Below are 21,125 nucleotides of genomic sequence, written 5' to 3' on the forward strand. Positions count from 1 at the left end.
CTCTTTGTAGGGCAAGACTTCCATCCCACTTTTGTTTGCATCTTTTCTCTCTGATCATTTCATTAGGCTCTAGAACTGGTTTCCCCTCCCTTTGCCTCAGCCCAGTTTTCTCTGCCAGGAAACAAGGCTGATGCCTTCTACAGAGGGTTCTGGAACCAGCCAGGAATCAACACAGCCCAGAGGAGCAATGCTTATAGGGCCACACTATCTATGAACAAACGAAGATGATAAGAACTTCCAAAATGTAGGTGCCATACAAAGTCCACAAAATACACATGTAGTGAATGCTATGAGGAACAGCACTGTAAATTACAGAAGATATCAGAAGACATTGTAAAATGTGTATCTGTGAGGGAAGGAGGAAAAGAAAAAAGTGAAGAGGGAGCTATAGTGTGTGTGTGTGTGTGTGTGTGTGTGTGTGTGTGTGTGTGTGTGTATGAGAGAGAGAGAGAGAGAGAGAGAGAGAGAGAGAGAGAGAGAGAGAGAGAGAGAGAGAGAGAAGAGGAGAGAGAGAATGGAAGGGAAGGGGAGGGGAGAGAGAGAGAAAGAGAAAGAGGAGAGAGAGAGAATGGAAGGGAAGGGGAGGGAGAGAGAGAGAGAGTGTGTGACACAGAGAGAGGGGGATATCTCTTTATCCTACAACTCCTCTGGAGCCACATCACTTCCATCTCCACTGACAACTACCATCAGCACATTCCCTGAACTCCAGACTTTGATTCTCAACCATCAGACAATGGTGCCAATCTGCCCTGCATCTATTTCAAGTTCATCTTCATGAGTTGGAGGGCCCACCCTGCTTCTTTCTTCTTATTTCCCATGTAGAATCCAGGGCAGAGAACACACTGTTCCAAGCCATGGAGTAGAGAAAGGTTTATCAGCGTGTGCTCTACGGACTGGCAGCATCCACATCTCTTTTTGGTGGTAGAGCATAAATACTCTCTATTACCACAAATTATGCAGTTGACTTTCCTGCTTTTGGAGAAATCATGGGTTAGCATACCTGTAGTGCAATGGATGAGCCTCACCTTAGGAAAATCACCCTCATGATCATGAGATCTCCCTTGCCAGGTAAGTATGTATCCACACCTCTAGTAAGCTTGCTAGAAATGCATACTCTCAGGAACCACCCAGGTATACAGAATCAGTCACTCTAGGGCTTGCAGCTGTAATCTGCTTGAATGGGTCCTGACATGCTGGTCTGAGAAACACTGACTGAAAAATAACACTCAGGATTCAACCTAGACACTACTGAGCCTGCTTGGCCACGTCGTGTCCAGGACATATATTTGTGCCATTAACAGTGCAGTGAATCCTGTTTAGTGTCTACCTTCTCCTCTGAGCTCTGGGGACCTTGATTCAATCGTATTTACTTTACAAACTAACCCATGCACTGTGTCTGACATTGAGCGGAGGCTCAAATGCTTTTGAACTGCTATCATGAAGTTGGTTCAAATGATTAACTTAGGGCCAGAGATGTCCCTACCTGTGCAACAAATGAGCCCCTACCTTGAGTGGACTCCACAGCGGCAAGCGAGGGAAGGCATAGTTAACGCACACTGCACCTTTTCAAGAGAACAGCTCCGGGGAGGATGATCACCACCTGAACAATCCAAGTGTAATCCCTGACAGCAGAATCTCATTGTCCTTGGTATGTAAGCCAGGATTTTACTCATGTTTAAACATAAGGTGTACAATTCATCCTGGTCCCCAGGAAGATAGTTTTTTTGTGTGGAAGCAACCCCTCCTGAAGGAATGACATTGATCCCTCCACGTTGGGATCTTTCCCTGGAAGCCTTTGACATACTGAACTCAATAAAACATCAGACAGCAGCTTGCAGCCACACAATGGCTTAGAGAAAGTAGATACTACCCAGCTAAAACAAGATACACGTGGAATCTTTCAACTTTTTTCTTATTTCATTCAAAGTCATAATAACCTATGAAACAAAGCTATTGCTCACCTATTTTGCTATGGTTTATATAGGAGACCTCCTTTCTGTAGCTGATTGGGCTGTTGGAGTCACATTACCCAAGAGAGTAATTGTCAATGCTAATGGGAGCACAACAGAAGACTAAGAGAACAGTTTCTCAGCATGAGCATCTCTTGCTTAGAGCATCCATTTGGGGAGTATGGAGATGCCAGCCTCATTCACAGTAAAGGTGCCGGGAAAATTAAAACCAGAAACTCACTTGCGAATGAGCAGTGGGAACTTGAACACCCGAGGGAAGCAAATATGCTGAGTGGTACAAGATCCACAGAGAAGCATCGCCATGAGAGACAGGAAGGACTGGCTGCTGAAACACCCACGGGCAGCTTTCTGGGCTCATTCATAAAGTTTTCCTTTTCTCAAGGTGCATGTGAGTGGTCCTCTATGTCTCGAACCCTCAGGAAACTGGGCTGAGTGTAGTCTAGAAATTTAGATTCATTGTCAGGAGTGTTTTTGGAGTGACAAGCATTTTATTGTGATCAAGCCATTATCTCTCATTTGTAGGAGGAGCAACAGCATGGCATAAAGCCAGCCATGATCCCAGGAGTCAGACAGCCTTGGCTCAAACATGACTTTTCGTTTCCGCGGATTCATCTATCCTAGGTAGGTTAACTCTTCTGAACCAATGTTTGCCTAGTGCCTGGAATAAAAACTGCTCAGTAAATATGAGCCACTCACAATCCACACTCTTTCCACTGTCTCACAGTAGTCTGAATATTAGTCACAGTGATATTGAAATCCAGTTCAAACATACAATGTTTAGTTCCTTGGTGAGATGGAGTGCATGGGAAGACTTTGTAAATTGTAAAGGACAGCTATTAAAATTATTCTAGATATACTGAAAGTATAGAGGATGCAGTGTGCCAATCACGTGCATCTTTAGATGACTCTAGTACCCTCAGGCTTGGTACAGTCAGGGGAGCTCAAAATCCCCTGTAGATTCTGAGGGATAGCCGCACTTCAGTCAGCTGTTTTCAAAAGACAGTCCCTCAAACATCAGGGCCAGCATTTGAGAATACCTTAGAGAAACGCGTTCCTCAGGTGACTGGCTCAGAAATTCAGGCAGGCAGTTGACCTTAGGCAATTATTATAAACAAAGAATCCGCCCCCAACACCACCCCTGCAGACAAGCGAGTTCTAGCCAGAGGCCCCAGGAGAGCACACAAATAAAGATCCGGCCCCAAAGAGTCAACTTCCAGTAAGTGACCAAGGCCAAATCACTTGTTTGTACAGCCCATGGCCCAGACCCCACATTCTCAGAAATTCTTAGCCCCTGGCTTTGATCCAGAGCAACGTCAGACTATTGCTTTCCTCAGCCTACCTGAATACCTTTAACATGAGAAAGGAACGGCACCTTGGCGTGTCCTACACTGACCAACAACAGACAAACATAAAACAGGCCTTGGCTGTGGCCTCACTATACCTCATCTCCAAGCGGCAGCACTTCTGAGGCTGACCCCAGTCTCCCCAGATGAGAGAAGCAGCTGGTACATCTTTCACTCAGGAGTTGCAGGAAGTCATCTTACCCACACTATAGTTTCCCTCCCAGCGAAGGCGCTACTGCTGTTCCTGCTTCATTTTCTTGGTCTTCCCCGAGCTTAGAAGGACTTGCACTCACCTGGCCTCCTTCACAGCAAATTTCAGGCTGAAATGTCTCTCAGTGAAATAACCTGCAGCAGCGAGGAGCTAACTTCTTCTGACTCTAACGATTTGGGCATGTCATTGACTGAAATCTCTTTTGATGCAAGAGTTTTTAATATCTGAAAGGCACATAACCACTGGTTGGGATTTCTGATGTGTTAGAAAATTGGAGCAAAATAGAAACTTTTTAATGTTAAAAACATGTTTACATAAATCCTGATGCCTTATAGTTTTATCAAAAATATAAAGCTAAAAATAAAATGAAACTATTTCAATATGGTAATTATAAAACAATGATAAAGAAGAAACAGTTTCTTTTTTCTTGGTTCTTATGAAATACTTCATATTAACATTGCATTTAGTATTTTGGTTTTTTGTTCTTTGGTGTTGTTTTAAAGTGCCTGCTCAGGCCAGGTATGGTGGCCTTCTCCTATAATCCCAGCATTTTGGAGGATCCTTGACCACATTTTGAGTAACAATGTAAAGAAAGTTGCTTTTCCTAGTTGCTGTAATTTTAATGTGATGGCCAAATTAATGAATTAATGTTTGGAGGTGAGACCTTTGATAGGCATATCTGGCAGAGAAGAATGGAAAAAATATATATTTAAAGAGAACTGTACTTCTTAAATTAGTTGTATTCAAAGTGATAGTCCCCCAAACAGTAGGGCCAGCATTTGAGAACACTTAGAAAAACAAGTTCCTCAGGTGACTGGCTCTGAAATGCATAACACACACACACACACACACACACACACACACACACACACACACACACACACACACACACACACACAATTTATATATGTGTGTCTGTCAAAAGAGGGAAAGGGGACTTGTTAGACTGGCTTACACTAGAGGTCTGGGTGGTCTAACAATTGTGTACATGCTGAGGGGCTGAGAATCCAGCAGGCAATCAGCCCTGGGAACTAACTGAATGCCTTTGCACTCCTAACACAACTAACTGAATCCTAACTGGCGCTGAAGTCCTTGAAAACTGCTGGAGGATCCTTGGTCTCCTTCAGTCCGTTCTGGAAAGCCAAAGGAGCTGGAATCTGATGTTATCAGAGAATGGCATGACAGCATCAGAAAGGTGCTCTGGCTCCGGAAGAAGTCGAGGCAGGCGTGCAGGCAGTGCTGGTTTTCCTTGGACCCCAGAAGCCACAAATTGAAAGGTATCACTCCCTCTCAAGGAGGGTCTTTCCCCCTTGGTTATCTAATCCTCTCCGGAAATCTCACTGACGTGCCCACATGTGCGTTTCCTGGTGGATTCTGGCTCCACTCAATTTGACAATCAAGATGAGCCACCACAATAGGTGTGATGATTAGCATTAATTGTCGACTTGGTAGGATCTGGAATTATCTGGGAAATGGGCTTCTGGTCGGGCCTGTGGGAGATTATCTTGATTATGTAAATTGATGTGGGAAGACTTATCTAAATTGCTGGTGGGACAGTTCCCTGGTCAGGGAATCCTAGGCTGTGTGAAATGGAGAGAGCAAGCAGCAGAACACTCACCTGCTTACCTTCATGGATCGCTCTCTGTTTCCTCCTGGTGGCTGTGATGTGGCGGGCTGCTTTCCTGCTGCCGTGGCTTCCCTGCTGTGATAGTTCGCACCTTAAACCGTGAGTTAAAATAAGCCATCTTCCCCTTAAGTTGCTTTTTTCAGAGTGTTGGTTTTTGTTTTTTGTTTTTTTGTTTTCAATAGAATGAAATTGCTTTGTGGCAGAAACAACATTCACCGGGAAGGAACCCGAGTGCTCATCCATTCAAAGAACAAACTTGCCAAGTCCGAGAGCCAGTTACCCACCTCCCGCGGCTTCCAGAACAGACAAGGAGGAGAGGCGGGCACAAACAAATTCAGGGTTTTGACGGCTGGCAGAGTTCCGGTAAAGTACAATTTTCAAAGTTGTCGTGATTACGGTGGATTGATAGGGAGTCCTAAGACACGGCTTCCAGTGAGGAATTAATTTTTCTGGGTGGAAATCTGGGAGGGATTGGAGGATTGCTGCCTGTGACTGTTATATTCTGTAATCTCAGAGTGTTTTTATCACAGCGACAGAAAGGGAACTAAGACAGTGGGCAATTAGGATCAGTTGAAAGTGGGGAATCTCGTGATGCCGTCGGGGACCTTATAAGAGGAAAAAGCCTCAGCAAGCACATACGCTCTGTCTTACTGTGTGACACCTTCTGTCCTGTTATGATGCAAAAAGAAGGCCCTGGCAAGATCCCAGCATCCTGCTTTTAAGACTTCCTCTCCGGACCCTTGAGACAGATAAACTTCTGTTCTTTGTAAGTAACTAGACTCTTAACATTTTGTTATAGTGCAAAAAACAAACAAGCAAACACCCCAAAACCTAAGAGACAAATTCATAGATGAATAAAATTTGGTTCAGAGATGTGAAGCCGTTTTTTCCCTCAGTCCCTCAGAACACCACAGGGTGTCACGGGTTCAGGCTGGTTCCGCTTCCTGGAAGCAGATGTGCGAGACTGTGGAGTACTGTCCCACTCTGTGCAGATACCGGAGACTTTGCAGCCATGAACTTTCTCCCTCCTGGCCTTTGCTCTGTTGTCACACTCTTACTTTTAAATACATTTTAACCTGTGTAACATCCTTATTTGTTCAGAAATGGGCAATCAATTAGCTTCCACTGTGTTTTCAGGAAAAAAAAAAAAAAAAGAAAAGAAAAACTCTTAGAGTTGGCCCACGTCCGTTAATGGACCTGAAGCGCCTCGTCTCTCGGTGTGGACACAGGTTTCCTCTGTGCCGTGGCTGCTGTTGATCCCTGCCTTGGCGATTGAATGTCAGAACGAAAAATGTTGATTCGGTTAAATTATTTCCCTTAAACCTGCGATTCTCTGGAGAGTTTTGTCTTGGTTCCAGCGCTTCTGGATTGTGTGTTTCTGACACAAAGGTGGCAGTGGCAGCTGATGCTCCTCCTTCCAAACCTGTCTACCGTTCCAGTTGTCGGGGGGCACGGGCTGAAGCCAGTGTCTCCATCTGAAGGAGAAACTGACAACCTCTCCTCCCTGGAGGAGCCACGGCCAGCCAGTGTCAGTCACTGATCCTCAAGGTGGCATCTTCTCTCAGGTCCTTGCTGGGGTATTAGAGCACCGACTAGGTCATAGTCAGGCAGGAGAGATGTGTGAGAGCCCTTTGCTGTTACTCACGTGTGGGGGACGTTCAGCTCCTCTTGGCATATTGTTTATCGTGGTTTAAATATGAGATGCCCTGCAGAAGCCCTGTTTGGACTCTTCGTTCCCAGTTAGCGACAATGGGAAATTCACCGGACCATTAGGGTGTTGCTTTGCAGGAAGAAGTACATCCCCAGGCTTTGGCATTTTATATCTACTGCTACTTTATATTCTCTAATCTCTGCTTCCCGTGTGTGGATGAATGTGATCACTCTGCTTCCTGGCTGCCAATCCAGCCTCACACTCCTGCTGGCATGCCTTCCCATGCTATGATGGACTATACCCTGTCTGGAACTTGGAGCCAAAGTAAACTCTTTTTCCAGTAGGCTTCCTTTGTCATGGTATTCTTTCACAGCATCAGGAAAGTAACTAATGTGCTGCCCCTGCCCTACCCTCCCGGACTGCACACTCACTCAGCATACCAGTAGTGGAGGTTTGTGTGTAGCAGGGAACTAACTCTTCCTCATGTCCTTCTTTAGCCTTGCTGCAGCCATTTAGACAGACAGCGAACGACGCCCAACTTCCTCATCCATGTGAAGCAGATGATCAATATCATGAATTCGTGAGGCTTGGAACAGGCAAGGAGCAGCCGTTAACTCCATGAAACCGTTAACTCCATGAAAGCAGTAGGTACTGTTTGACACTTAAATCGCATTTGAACATGTCTAACTGTGTCAGGCTTTGCTTCAGAATGTCTAAACAAATCTCTGAGTTAGAAATAGGAGCTAGGTTGGTGTCAAATTTCCGCTTATGGGCCACCAACCTGTTCAAGGTGTGGCACATTCAAATTCTTACACAGTTATACCACGTACACAGTCATACCTCAATAAATGTTTCAGCCACCCGATGTAGTACACCATCTCTCACTACTAGACCTCAGCGAGGGAAGTAAGTTGATCTTAAGTACAAATCAGGGGACACATTCTGTTGTCCTTGGAAGCAAACATGGTCTCTGCGTGATTGCTGTTTGGTCTGCACCGTGCTTGGAAATGCCCATGCAGTCTGCAGCTGAGCTATGCCCTTTGAAAACAGACAGCTCACTGGCCCCCTCGCCTCTGCCCATCGATCTCCAGAACTTCTAAAGACAAGGCATGTGACACTGGCCATACAAACAGAGACTGCTTTGATGATAGGAAAAGGACTTTCTGCTCATGTTCTCCGGAAGGAAATTTGTATTTTCGTGTTGTTAATTTACTGGACAGTTTAGAGTTTGACGGCTTCTCCGTCTCGTAGGTACCATAATACAGCCCTCTCTGGAGGGCTCAGCTTCTGTAATCTCGCACATCCCCACACTAGATCAGCCCCACTGCTCCTCCCCCTCTTTTTGAGACAGGTTTTCACTCTGTAGCTCACATTTAGACCTGAAATTCACTATGTAGCCAAGACTTATCTCTGGATTCTTACTCCTCCCTTACCACCCTTGTTTTGATTTTATGTGCATTTTATATGGCTCCTTGATTTTTTTTTTTAATGAATAGAGAGCGATAGCTTCAAGTCTTATACTTCTGATGGGGTTCTGTTTGTCCATATGATAGTCTCTCTGGCAGTTGCTTTATAAATTTGATGCTGTAGTATTTGATGCGTATGTATCCATCATAGAGAGATCTTATTCTGTATTGTATCCTTTATCACAGGAAAGCAACCTTCCTCATATCATGTAGCATTTCCTGGTGACATTTTTGTATGTTTGAAAAACTTTTAGATGAAAATAATTGTTGAAAGAAACAAAATAAGAATAATTGTTTAGATCAGTTGAAAGCCATTTAGATGTTAATTGTTGTATTCTTTCAGCTTCTCCAAAGACCTAGAAGATGTCAAACTGAAAAGCTAGGATGTGTTGGGACAGCAGTGTGAAAACCACTTCAAGAGTTTCTATTCAGATGTGGTTGTGGTTTGCAAGATAGAAAGTGAACAGTTTCAATCTCTGAAGACAGATTTGAATCTAGGACCAAGGGCTAGAAAGATGTGTCAGCAGTCAAGTGTACGCAGTGCTCTTGCACTGGATTTTATTTCCTAGTACCAGCATTGAGTGGCTCACAGCCACCTGTAACTGTGGTTCCAAGGGACCTGGTGCTCTCTTTTGGCTTCTACATACACACGCTCCACCTATACACACACTTAAAAATAGTAAAATAAAATACAGTCTTTAAGTCTGAAATAGACCCGGAGCCTTCAGTTTCCTGTTGTGAAATAGGAGCAAACAAACTCGAAAGACCATTGCGATCCTCACAACGACACGTGTGAAGATGGAAGCCAAGCAGGGAAGTGCTCAGCCTAAGTCGCCTTCGCATCTTAAGATGCTGCCATAAAAGTTCAACCAGCATCTTTATACTCAAGAGTTCTGTTTCTGAAGCCAAGCTCTTAAGACTTACTAGACCACCTCAGGCAAATCACTTGATTTGCTGGGTCTGTTGTTTTTTGTTTTTAATTTGTAAAATAATCCTGAAAATTGTTATAATCACATGAAGTGATTAAGAGTGTAATTTTAATGTACAATCTCACTCTCATTACAAATGCCAGTGTTATGTATTTATCACTTACTGAAAGCCAAATATTATTCTAAGTACTTTTCAAATATTAAATAAATTAATTCTCCTAACAATCTTAGAGATCCCTACAATCTTATGAGATCTCTACAACTAGAGGTCTCAGTTTAACTTGTAGGAAATACACACAAAGAGAGAATTACTTTGCCCAAAGTAGCACAGTTGGTATGTAGGAGAGGTTGGATCCAACTCTAGACAGTCTGGCTCCAAAATCCTTACTTTGATCTGTAATGTCATCTCAATATAAATATTAAAAAGACAGTATCCTATTATTGGGGGGTTGCTAATTTGATTGACTAGGATCATTTTGACATAATCTAAAAGTATATATTAGATTTTTCAGAATATTCCATCTGTGATTTAGCTTTCTAGAAGTTTTACTGAGTAAATAAGTTGAATAAATAAACCTGGCCTCAAATAAAACACAACACAAATAAATAGCAACAATAAAACCTGCCTGGTAGGTGAAAATCTATATGCAATGCAGCTAAACATTGTCATCCTAAAATTTTAGTTGAGTGGAAAGTTTCAGGTGGTAAGGACCTTAACAGATTCATCTGTCAGCATGTTGGAATGAGTCTTTGATAGGCTGGAAAGAGGCTTTTTATAGACTCAAGCAAAAGAATCTTCTCTATGATTCAGCTCCGTGGTCTCAGGTGAAGTGTGTCACACAGAAAGGAGGCATCGCCATGGTTGCTCTCCTTTGAGGAGAAAAGATACCATATGTTCAGAAGTGTTGGTGCACACATGCTGATAAACTACCAACCTATTGCTATGGCTTGAATATGTCTCCCAGTGCAATGTGTTAGAAGCCTCATCTTCAGTTTTATACATTCATGTGTTTGAAAATGGGGCTCTTGGGAGGCAGTGAGCCTCAGGTGTCATGAGGGTGCAGTTTCCATGATGTCCTTAGTTGCTTTATAAAAATGAGTTAAGAGAGACCCAAGGTAGCACCCTTACTCTGTCTTTCTATGACATGTCCTCTGTTACATTATGATGCAGCAGGAAGGCCCTCGCCAGCAGCGGAGCAAATCCCAGGGCCATGCTTTTGTGTTTCCTAACCTCTAGAACCATGAAGCAAAAGCAGTGGTTCCCTGTTCTTTATAAATCACCCAGTATCAGATCCCAAAGATTATGAAAGAAGGGGATTGGCTGTAACCCTGAACAGTAAAAGGCCTTTGAAGATGCAAAGGATGAGTCATCTGGGGTTACCAGCATCATGTCACGTCCAGCTAGATGGGAAAACCACTTTGGCTGCTCACACATACACTGTCGTTTTAAAAGGTGACAGACTATTTGACCAACAAACACTAAAAAGAGATTTTGAGCTTCTGCGAAGTTAGTATGAGGTCACTCACTGTTAAAATATAATAGGGCCGTTTAGATAATGCCTTCACTGACAGGCGCACAAATGACCAGTATCACATATCACCTTTATTTGCAGACAGGCCTGTCCCTTAGTCTGTTCTGGCCAATGTCTGATGTTAGCATTGGGATCAGCTTTAGAAAGACCTGGACTGAGGAGAAGATTCATTGGTTCAACTATTGAAAGGAAGACAAAAAGATTCAGAGTCTGTAATTTTCCCACCCACATTAAGTTATTTGGATAAAACTCTGCTGTCATAATGCGACTGAACTCACTAAAAATAAAATATGTCTGAGAATACTTTCGCAGGTTTGACTACTCTGTGAGAAAGAACAGAGAAATTTGGGGGCCTCTGCAAAATACAGCCCTGTATCAGAAAGTGTTGGCTTTTGTTGAAATTTATTGCTGGAGATTTATCGACTTGTGAGATAAATATTGACCAAGTCAAAGTCAAGGTTATTACTTATCTTCAGGAATAATAAATCTTAGTGTTTTCAGTGACACAAAGTCAATATGTACTTTGCTGCATAAAGTCCAAATGAAGAGTTTCATCGAAACATCTGTAAATCTCTCCATCATGACCACAATGGTAGCTTTACAAATTTTATTATTAAAGAAAGAATGGTATAGAGGCCTGGTGGGAAGATCCACTGTTCACTGCTATGCAGGTAGCCAGGTAGCCCCATTTCTAGTGTGAGGGAACACTGGCTGGCTTCATGGTTGTTAGTTGGTTCCTGTTGCCACCGATTCCAAGTCACAAGAATCAAAATTTTCTCACCCTACATAGGAGGTAGAGTGAACAATAGATTCCTGACCACTGGTGCATTTCAGGACGAAATATTGTAACTTTTTAATACATGCAATAAATGGATTCCAGCAAAATTGATGGAACAAATTAAATGAAAACAGGCTTGGCTCTTTGGCAAGTCTGTTTCTAGCAGATAGTCACCTTTTTCAGTTTACTCCACCCACATCCCTCAGCAGTCATAGGGCAGTTAGCTCTACACAAGTCCTGTAAACATAGTTGTGGGTGCAGAAAGAAGGGAAAACCACTAATTCTTCCTTTGGGAAGTTCTTCTGCAGGGAGAGCCGTATATTGGATGACTAGCTGAAGGGTGTCTGTTATGTCAGGGATTGCAATTACAATAGGCTGCCTTCACCTGAGTCCTCCAGGCATGTAGGTGGGTCTAACCGTGTGGCTGTTTCTTATGGCATGCTTGGCTGCCACTGCAGGTGCTCAGCCTCAGAATGGGAGTCCAGCTCCCTGGCGCTGCTTGCGGCCACCTCTCTTCTGCAGTACCGCATTCCCCCCAAATGGCTGTTCTTTAGTTCCTGTTTACTTGTGCATTTTCAGGGAGATTGATCAAGCTCATAGCCCTTGTGCATATGAGGCAAAGATCTTACCACTGAGCTACACTGCTGGCTCTGCAGTAAACTTTCAACCTAGTAGCCACAGCTTCTTCCACAGTTTCAGCCAGATACACTTCTGTTTAAACCCTTGAGGATGACTTACATGTGTTAGTTTCTTAGGGGCTAAGACAATAAATTATAGTATGCCTTTTGTATCTGAAGATTCCATGCCTACAGATTCAACTACTATGGCTTAGAAATATTTTGAAACTAATTTTAGAAATTTTCCTTGATTGATTGATTGATTGGTTGAGTGTGTGTGTGTGTGTGTGTGTGTGTGTGTGTGTGTGTGTGTGTGTGTACATGTCAGGGTGCATGTGTGGAGATCAGAGAGGACAGTTTGTGGAAGTCGTTTCTCCCCTTCTACCTTGTATGGTCCAGGGATTTGAACTCAGGTCATCAGGCTTGGTTGTAAATGCCTATATGCAAACAAAACCATTTTGTTGGCCCAAATGGCAGAAGGTTTCAAAAGTCAAAATTTAAGTTTACTGTCTATAGAGCATCCTGGTGAAAGGCAGAACATGCTGTATTGTCTACCATGTTTGCATTTATACTGGACATAGACAGACTTATTTGTTATTATTCCTCAAAGAAGATAAGAACTATTTATGTATTGTACACACTGTATTAAGTTTTGTGAATAATTTAGAGATGACTTGAAGTTCACAAGAGGATGTGGATGTGTTGTGTGAAAATAGCATCCCATTTTGTAGGAAGGGTTAAGCACCTTTAAGTTCTGGAATCTACAGGGGTCCTTGTCTGCTTCACAGACGGCAAGAAACAGCCCTCACACAAACTGGGGTCTGGAAACAACAGCATTGATTGTTTTTGAGGTGTCATGTGTGTGAGTCTCAGGTTAAGGAGTCTTCATGGCCATGCTCCTGTGCAGATCCTTCCCTGTCTCTCCTGGTGGTCGTGCAAACCCTTGGCATTCTGTGGTGTGTCACTGCATCACTCTTCTCAGCTCCTTCTGTAGTCTCATAGCACTCCTCCCTGTGAGAATCTGTTGCATACTCTCTTCTTTCAAGGATGCCAGCCACTGGATTAGGGCCCATCATATGGTAATAGGCCTTCATCTCAGCTTAATGATCCTCTTAAAAGCTCCCCTCACCCCCCATGACACCTGGTGTGGTGGCACAGGTCTTTAATCCCAGAACTCCAGAGACAGGTGAATCTCTGTGAGTTCAAGGCCAGCCTGGTCTATAAAGTGAGTTCTAGAACAGCCAGGGCTGTTACACAGAGAAACCATCTCTAAAAGGCAAAAGATCCAGGAAGATCCCTCCACCCCAACAAGCTCACATTCAAAGGCACTGAATGTTAGGCCTCAGTATATTTTTTGGGAGACATTGTCCCACCTACCACCTCTTCCCAAGAATGAAATTGGATCAGTGGACTTTTAATCTCAAAGGTCTCACCTCCTCTGGCTTCTTCCTTCTGCCCCAAACTGGCTCTAGCACTCTCTTATCTCTTCTGTTTCTCAGACACTCCTGAATCTATACTGAGTCTTTACCCATCAGTCTTCCCTCTGCTTGGAATCTGTAGACTTTCTTTCCTTCAAAGCTCTACTCAGAGAGCCTTCTTTGGTCACTCAGTGCAAGTCTACTAATCTTTGCCATGTTTTGTGTTCACCTCACAGACTCGTCACCAATTGTAATTGATTTTCTACTTACAGCTTCTCTCCTGCATGATGATGTATGTGGCTGAAGAGCAGGCACCTTGCAGGTCTTGTTTGTGCCTTGAGAGCACTTGCTGGGACAGAGTGGACCCTTACCTGAGATTTGTTGATGAATGAATAGTAAGTTTCCTCTGACACAGCTCTGCAGAAGGTTGGTCTGGAGTCATTTGTTATCTGGAGATTCATCTCTAACTCTTGGTGACATTTCCTTGTTTTGTTTTTTTTTTTTAAATCTGCCACACACCTAGCCTGTGTCTACCACAGTAAATAGGTTCAGCCTCTCTGGAGTGTTCTTACTTACAGGCTTTAAGGAAACTGGGAAGAACTTTATGCACATGTATTTTGACATTAAGTTTGTGTTTTTATATTGAATAGAAAATGTGGCTTTAACTTACCTTTTACTTTTGACAGTTTGAGAGTTTATTTCGCTTAATGCTTCTATGAGTCTTGTGCCTTCCTGGAGTTTTCATGCTTCCAATTGTACTATAAAAAGACCCAGGATCTACAGCAACCCAGTAAAACAAAAAAGGCTTTCCTGAATCTCATTTCTTCAGGAGATCTCACTTATCCTAGAGGGTAGGCTTAGCAGAGCAATTGGGGTTTGAAGGATACACCATTGGAAGAATAGGAGCAATATGTTCTCACTGTCAATTATCATAAGTACAAAGAATGACCTCCAACTGCCAATGATATCTGTCTGCCTCTTCTTCCCAGAAGCAGGAGTGCAGACACTCTTAGGAGCAGCTTGGTCAACAGTCTCTTTTGGATCCTTATAAATAAGTGAAAAGTTCAGTCTCTCTGGGCCTTGTGATCCTTGCTCATACCTGGGGTGCTATGATTGGGGGTATGGTTGGTCTCCTGTGAGTCTATTGATGGTATTTGGTTGGATTCTCCTTTAGGAAGTGATTAGCTCATTAGTAGGGATCAATGCTTTCTCACTGGTGTGTTATTTTGTGACAATAGATTGCAGCAAAGCAAGGCTGCTTCTTGTGTTATCGCAGTCTCCTGCACCCATTGGCTCTTTTAACATCTGCACACCGTGAAGCAGCAGAAAACCATCACCAGATATAAGTCTTGATCTTGGAATTCATGACTTCAGAACTGTGATCCCAAATAAACTTCCTTCTTTCCTTTATAAATTACTGACTTGGGTAACCTGCTATAGTGATGGGAAATGGGCTAAGACAAGGGGTAGGCTCCACTTCTATGTAAAAATCTAGGTATTATATTTTCAGCTTTTCAAACTATACAGACACAGTCACCAGAGTGAAATAAGCTGGAGATCACATGCAAGTAAATGGGCAAAGCCATCTTCCAATAAAACTTTATGGATACCAAAATTAGAATTAGGCCTAATTTTCATATGTCACAGTATTCTTTGTTTTATATTCTAAACCATTTAAGAATATAATGATAGTTCTTAGCTCATGTGCCATATAAAAACAGGTATTGGGCAAGTTTGGCCTGTGAGCTTGCTCTGTGGGAGGTATAAAGGCACAAGCCCCAGAGTCATTGTAAGAATTAGTGGGCATATGCTTCAGCTAATGCACCAGGCTTAACTCCATGGTGCTTATTCAACAGTGGTGTTCATGTATCCGTATCCCAAAGGGAAACAGACATGTCTATCATATAAAGCAGGACTTGGAGTCTGAGTAACCACTTACATATAATTGGAGATCTGCTGCTTCAACACTCACTCTCCCATCAGGGCTCTTAGCAGTTTTTTCTCAGCCATTGATTGAATATGCTGAGGACATGACATCTACAGTCATTTTATCTCTTCTCCAGCTTTTGTTTCATGTTCTCTTGCCCTCCCCCAGTTCTGCCTTTTCTAAGACACCTGCATTTCTCCTCTGTAAACTGGAAGATTTTGAGAGCTAGGTAACCAGGAGTAAGATGAAATGGTCAGAAAGCCTTATTCTCAGAATGACTTCTGCAAGGGAACGTGTAGAAGAGAAGTCTATAGTGTAGAGACAAGAACAGGCAGAAGTCATTCTGAGAGAGTACATGGGGAAGAGGTAGTATTCAAATGACATGGAGATAATATTCCCTCCATGAAAGTCCATCATGCTGAGTTAAAGGCACAGACACAGGCTCTGGAGTCAGTTCTAAGAGTACCAAAGTACTCCTCACCTCTTGCACCTGATGGTCATGGTACAAGGCTCATAATAGTGTGCACATCCCAATGCTGTTAAAGTTTCTAAAAGTGTCTTAAGTACTATATGCACAGCTCTTAGCTACATACCTAGTATGAAACATTTTATGAATGTTAGCTTCTCTCTCTAGCCCCATGATAGATCTAGAACCCAGGACCTACTGCATAGAGGCAAGTATTCTAAAACTGAGCCACACCAACATCCACAAATGACATAACTTCATTCTTTATGGCTGAAAAATGTTGCATTGTGTATATACACTGCATTCTCCTTATCCACTTCTCTGATTGTGAACATAGGTGTGTTCTATATTGTCACTATTGTAAGTAGTGCTGTAGTGGACAGTTGTGTGCGAGTATCTGATATGTTGAGTTAGTGTCCTCCTGGTAAATATCAGGGGTGTTATTGCAGGATCTGGTAGGTCTGTTTGTAGGTTTTTGTTGTTTGTTTGTAGAAACTTCCATACTGATTCCTACCAGCAATGTTAAACTCATCAAGTACTTGACTTGTGTGAAAAGCCCAGGAAGAGAAGCAGACCCTCTTCCAATCTCTCCCATCATAGAATTTACACTCGATATACTTTCTTCAATTAATACTAAATCTCAATGCTCACACCTACTTACCTGTGGGCACAAACATTCTGCTGAATATTGAATAAGAGTTTCAGTGTATTTCAAAGTCTGCTTTCCAAAATCTAGTATTTGCCTTTTAGTTATGCTTTAGGCAAATATTTTTTAGTTCATTAGTTCTGTTTAAAAGGATGCTTTCTAATGACTCTTTGTACTAAGGTAAGGACCACTATATTCCTTTAATAATACTATCCAATACTTGTGAACATGTGGTAGAGCATGTACATTTATATACTACAGGTAACAGAGTGAATGTTCTCAGATCAACAGCCATAAAAGTGATGGGCAATTTAATCCATTAATATAATTTGGCGATATAATACGAGGAACTAATCCAAAACAGATAAAACCATAAGCATAGAAAAGATCATTGGAGAGATGATTAACATTTCATTATAGAGACTTGGAAAAATAATTAAAATTTAAATCTGAAACATTATGCAAAATATTTGAAATTATATGTACAAAGATACCCAAATAAGATAAAAGTATTTGTTATGGAGGCTTCTCTAGTCAGGGGAGATTAAATAATTAGGCCTTAGAAACAGGGAAGAGACACCAGAAGTCAGTGACCATGCAAAGGTGAGCCCAGACCCAATCCCAGAAACAAATCATGTCTCTTCAATCCCATCTCCCACAAATGTGAGAGTATAAATTTCTGTTGTCTAAGGCACATAGTCCATGACACTTTGTTATGGAAGCCTGAGCAGACTAATTCAAGGGCAGAGAGAAATGAGTTCAGCATGTGTTTTGAAATAAAGAATTGACAAACAGCAGTGATATCTACTTAAAGAGAATGAAATGAAACCCCTGGAGAAACAGAGTAGCAGGATGTCTGTCTACTACACTAATCATCATTTCCACTTCTCTGCTTGAAGCTGTTCTTTAAAAATTGTTTTATATAATATATTGAACTATAATTAATGTACTGCGTGAGTAACTCATTATTGCTGTTACAAAATACCTGAGAAAATAAACTTGAGAAAGGAACATCCATTTTGTTCCAGGGCATATAGTGCATTATGTCACAGGAGGCAGAGCAGCAGGGGCAGGAGGGAGCCCCACAGTGTGTCCACACTCAGGAATCACGGGCAGATGAATGCTTGCGGTCAACTTGGCTTCTCTTTTTTATTCAGTTTGGGTACCCCAGCCCGTGGAATGGTACTGCTCACATCTAGGATGGATCTTCCCACCTCAATCAGCCTAACCTAGATGATCCCTTACAGGCATGCCCAGAAATTTGTTTCCATGGGGATTCTAAATGCCATCAAGATTAGCCATCATCTCCACCCCTTGTCAACCTGATACCCAAATACATCACGTTTAACCCATAAATTTCTATCCCTTGTCCCCATAGGCTCGTGGCAATCTCAAATGCATTCAACCAGACTTCAAAAATTCCCACAGTCTTTTAAACAATTCCAATATTATTTAAAAGGCCAAAAATCCAAGTCTTATATGAAACTCAAGGTAGTCTCTTAACTGTGTGCTCCTATGAAATAAAAAAAAGTTACATATGTTCAGCATATGATGACTCAGAGTAAATATTCTCATTCCAAAGACTAAAATAATCATTTCATTCGAAGACCAAACTCCATCAGGGAAACACCAAGCCCTACAGTTCTTTGTCCATTTTGGGGGCTTGCGATGAAAGCATTGGGGTCTAAAGGGCTTAGGTGTGCCTCCTTTCCACTCCTGCTGCCTGCAGTACACATAGCCCCTCTCGGGCCAGCTCCCTTCCATGTCAGCAGTTTTGTCTCATAGTCCTGACATCTCCTAAATCCCAAGTCTCCATTGCAATGTAGACTTTCCTTTCGAAGCTCTATACAGTGGTCTCAGAGGTCTTCTTTGTAGAGACACCAACCATGCCATACATTGCCTGGTTTCAGTCCTCTTTGGAAAAATGGTGTGAGACTTTATGACTCCAAACCAGTACTATGTGGACAATGTTCTGCTGTCAGCTTGAGATGGAGCCAACCACAGTTGGTTATTACAGGATGGGGCATCTCTTTCAAAGAAAACTGTATTAGCAGGTGTTCCTCATTCTTGCAGCCCATAGAAACTTCTCAGGTACTGTTGCTCTCTATGGCTTTGACTACTCTGGATATTTTGTATAAATGGAATTGTAGAACTCTGTAGCTTTGTCGAAGTTTCAGTGGCTAGTGGCTGAGATTCTTCCTCTTGCCAGTTCCTGGAGGATCTGTTAAAGCTGCGGGGGCAATGTCAGGGCTCATCTGGGTTGTTTCTTAACTTTTGGTGACCACTGACTTCCACTGAGTGGTGTCTAGTATCTTGAAAATTGATCTTCCTTAAATTTTGTTATCATTGCCTCTTAATCTCTCTCTCTCTCTCTCTCTCTCTCTCTCTCTCTCTCTCTCTCTCTCTCTCTCTCTCTCTCGTGCGTGGTGTTTCACATGAGAGTTTGAAGATCATGCTCTGTAGATGAACAGGAAAGATTGCTCAGAGATGATAGGAAGAGAATAAGCAGAGAAAAGACCTAGAGTTCAGTGAATCAAGTCTTTGGCAGAGAGCAAAGGTAAAGCTCAGAACACCAATCCCTCTTCAAACTGTTTTACTTTAGAAGCGTTTCCTATGTGGACTCTTTCTCAGAATTCCTCTTAGACATTCTTCAACCTTCATACCACCATTTCATTCTACCTTAATATATGATGGTTATTTATTATCACTTATATTGTAATTATTTTTAGCCTCATCTTTCTCATGAAAACACAATGAGGCCAGAAGAAACTGTTGCAACCTTGTTCTGCAGACTTATAATACCTAGCTCATAAGTGTTTTATAAATATTTGTTGCAATAAACTGATTTTTCTAAATATCTTAATTTACAAAGTCCACAATATTAGTAAACTATCTTCTTTCTTTCAGTAGAGACAAAAAGGAAAGATGAAATATACCAAATCTTTTGCCAGAGGCTTGTGATGAAGACATTTGAAGCAGGCATTGGGACACAGACCCGAGTTCAGCCTTGCATCTGTCTGCTTTTTGGTTTGCTTCTTTTGAACAGTACTGAGTCATAGAAACTTCTGTGGTGATGAAATATTCCCTATCAGAGCTGTTCAGTGTGGTTGCTACTAGTCATATGTGGACAATGAGCACTTGACCACAAGACTGGGGTGTCTAATATTTGATAGAAACCAATTCATATGTAAAGGCAAATTGACACCTGTGACCATTGGCTACCATATCGGACCACATAGCTCTAGATCATTAGAGACAGAGTTCTTTTATCTTTCGAACTCTGAACTTTACATGCTCAGTAGAGACTGAAGAGGGTTTTGTAATTGTCTTCTGAAGAGTGAAAGAATTATGAATTGTAAAGAAATGTTTCAGCCAAAAATGTTTCTCTTGCCAAAAAAAGAAAAAGGAAACTGTCTAAAATAAAAATCCAAGTCTGAAATGAAAGGAAAAAGTAAAGGAACGATACCATATGCCAATAATATGGCTGCCTAAACAAGACCTTAACAATGACAACACAGTAGACATGGTGGCAGGGAAGGGGAGAATAGTCAACTAACGACCACTCGGTGAGGAAGGATTGGTCTTCCTCAAGGATGAGCCCCCTACTCGGTTATCCAAAACAAAGTGGTCTGCCCCCAAATCATATGTATATACAAACAACACTAAACAGACTCAGCTGGTTGTGTTTATATATCTCTGTATGTATGTATATGTACATGTGTGTATGTATGTATATAACAATAATAAAGACAAAAAGGCAATTAATTTAAGAAGGAGTGAAGTGGGGTCATGGAAAGGGTTAGAGGGAGGAAAGAGAAGCAGGGGAAATATTACAATTATATATTAATTAGATAAAAATCTAGTTATAAAAAGAGCAACAATAAAAATGGTCAAGTGAAAACTATGGCTTCAGAAGAAGAGGGTTTCTTTAAAACAATCACTTGCTTGTGTACTTAATGAGGAATAGTTTGACCAAAGTTTTGTATTTCTGTGTGTCTTAGTAAATGTATACAAACAATTATCCTCACTCTCTCTTATGTTTGTTTTTATGTAAAGAGAACATATACATACATAATTGTGCTATTCAAAATTTTGAGACTCAACTTTATTCTGCAAGGAGGAAAAGCTACCAGTTCAACAACCATTCCCGTCATTGGTGAGCTTGAACTCTGTGACAGTGACCCCGTCATTCTACCCTCTTTCAATGTTAAGGTCACTTGAAAGATCTCCTTTGTCCTGCCCAGCTGGTCTCACCATTTTTTCATAAAGGCAAGTGTGTTAGTTCCTTGGGGGCTGCGAAACTCGAGCAACAGGACTTATATCTTACAGGGGCAGGAACTCTAAACTCAAGGGGACAGCAGCATTAGTTCCTTCTGGAGGTTGTGGAGGAGCTGTATGAAGTTTCTTGTCGGGTATCTGTCAAAAGGAGAGGAGAATAGGGACAGTCCCTAAGCATTTGGGGGTGTCCATGTGATCCACACTCTTCCCCATGCAAAGATGGGCTCTGTATATATGACACCTGTCCTCTGTGCCAGTCTGACTTC

At 42.0% G+C, this 21,125-nt stretch overlaps 1 long non-coding RNA gene and 1 pseudogene across 12 annotated transcripts in view; one reads left to right on the forward strand and one right to left on the reverse strand.

The window, feature by feature from the left end:
- The window catches only part of LOC107400706 (uncharacterized), a 35,626-nt gene extending 15,018 nt beyond the window's left edge, over positions 1–20,608 (forward strand). For 3 of the 12 annotated variants that reach the window (XR_013042784.1, XR_013042782.1, XR_013042786.1), the window contains 7 exons: positions 823–1,068; positions 2,493–4,801; positions 5,334–5,514; positions 5,666–5,917; positions 7,300–7,450; positions 13,815–13,937; positions 19,489–20,608. This is a non-coding gene — a long non-coding RNA (uncharacterized LOC107400706). Of the gene's footprint in view, positions 1–822; positions 1,069–2,492; positions 4,802–5,333; positions 5,515–5,665; positions 5,918–7,299; positions 7,451–8,611; positions 9,423–13,814; positions 13,938–19,488 lie in introns of those variants that run through there. The other 9 variants (XR_013042789.1, XR_013042793.1, XR_013042791.1 and 6 more) reach the window with 9 other exon arrangements.
- LOC121821059 (U1 spliceosomal RNA) lies at positions 922–1,076 on the reverse strand (annotated as a pseudogene).
- Positions 20,609–21,125: the final 517 nt, after the last annotated feature.

This window comes from Peromyscus maniculatus, chromosome 10, assembly GCF_049852395.1.
Source record: "Peromyscus maniculatus bairdii isolate BWxNUB_F1_BW_parent chromosome 10, HU_Pman_BW_mat_3.1, whole genome shotgun sequence".
Classification (NCBI taxonomy): domain Eukaryota; kingdom Metazoa; phylum Chordata; class Mammalia; order Rodentia; family Cricetidae; genus Peromyscus; species Peromyscus maniculatus.